Source organism: Kryptolebias marmoratus, linkage group LG20 (assembly GCF_001649575.2).
Source record: "Kryptolebias marmoratus isolate JLee-2015 linkage group LG20, ASM164957v2, whole genome shotgun sequence".
In the NCBI taxonomy this organism is placed as follows: domain Eukaryota; kingdom Metazoa; phylum Chordata; class Actinopteri; order Cyprinodontiformes; family Rivulidae; genus Kryptolebias; species Kryptolebias marmoratus.
Genome location: NC_051449.1, coordinates 24,986,082 through 24,987,609, shown reverse-complemented (window position 1 = coordinate 24,987,609; position 1,528 = coordinate 24,986,082). Strand labels below are relative to the sequence as shown.

The 1,528-nt window shown below is 43.8% G+C and overlaps 1 long non-coding RNA gene across 2 annotated transcripts in view; it reads left to right on the top strand.

The window, feature by feature from the left end:
- LOC119618035 overlaps positions 1–1,244 on the top strand; it is a 15,329-nt gene extending 14,085 nt beyond the window's left edge. For both annotated transcript variants that reach the window (XR_005234553.1, XR_005234554.1), the window contains exon 4: positions 22–1,244. This is a non-coding gene — a long non-coding RNA (uncharacterized LOC119618035). The remainder of the gene's footprint in view (positions 1–21) is intronic.
- The last annotated feature ends 284 nt before the right edge of the window (positions 1,245–1,528 follow it).

The following is a 1,528-nucleotide window of genomic DNA, read 5'->3' as shown; positions in this document are numbered from 1 at the left end:
CTCAAATTATGTTTTACACAGGTCATAAAAATTAATTATCTTACATTTTCTGTTTTCCCACATATTTCCACTTCTAAATATTCCAGTTCATTACCTTTCTGTAATGTTTGGAGGAAAAAGAGCCAGAACCCAACACGCAACCAAGACAAGGATAAAGTGAAAAAAAAATGTTTATTGCAGTTTAAAAAGAGATGGTGTCTGGAGTGGCCCAGCTTTGTCCTGAAACACAAAAACGGGGTGAGGCCCGACAGGATGAAAGACAGAAAACAAAACAAAACAAAACTGTGGGAGATTACCAGGGCTCGGGGTCTCTCTGGATCCAAGAATCAGGGCTGAATGAGGGGCCTTGAGGTTCTGGGGAAGTTTCCTGAAAGCAGAGCCTTTTGTATCCACCATCCAATAATTCGTGGTCTGTAGGAAGTCCAGGGTAATACACAGAAGGTCTCTCAGACAGCAGAGATTCAGAATCCAGTCAGCTTAATCAGAGTCAGAGTTAGGCAAGGTTCGGCAACAGGAGATCAAAAACTACTGACAGACAGGTACGGGCAAGGCAAAAGAGTAGTCGATGACAGGCACAGTCAAAAAGGCTGGCAAACACTTGAACTTGGAAAGCTGTGACAAGGCAGATGATCTCACACTGAGCAGGTGAAGAGCAGGTGTTTAAATAAAGAGCAGCACAGGTGGTGGCAATGAACGGAGTCAGAATTCACAAAATAATAATTGTTTTGGGTCAGGCCGATGTGTTTTCCATCTGCCTTAAAAGTCTTGCTGATACTTCTCAATGGGGAATCCAAACAGCCAAATTCCAGGTCCGTTCCGCCTGAATCAAGCGAGCAACTTCCTCAAGATGTAACCCATATTATTTGTGAGCTTTAACTCCCAAACAGTGTACCGTAGGAAGGTCAAACTTCACAGATGGACTTCTTATGTGTCAAGGATCAGCCCTTTATGATGCCTGTCTACAACTGGTTAGCTTTTGGAGTCATCCTCATTCAGTATAAACACACAAAGTAATGCAGGCCCCTTTAAAGTTTTTGCAGGAATGTCCTACAGCTGCATGCTGTTTTGAGGATAATCACAGCAATTTTTTCAAAGCTTTTCCTTACTCTCTATGCCCACAGCTTTCAGCTGTTAGGGTTTTTACATTATCAGCCTTTGTGCTCATGTGGAACACTGCCTACGTGAGAGACCAAGGTCAGACGGCGGGCCGGCGGGCGCCACACCATCTGGCTCTCCCAAACAGTGATGTGTTATGTGTTTTTGCTATGATCAGAACTGGCCTTGGCTTGCTAAGATCAACCCCTTTTTTCTTCTTATTTCTTCTTCCTTTAAATAAAGAGAAAGCCCAAGTGGAGGGGCAGAACTTCCTGGACAGCACGCCATTAGGAGCTGTTGTGGAATCTCTCCTCTTTGCGAAGGCCTTCACAAAAAGACAACAAGCCTCTCCGGTGTGATTTTTTCTTAGCAGGTTAAATAAATGAAAACCCTGACACAGCAGCTTATAAAGAGCTTCATCTGTGTCTCTGCA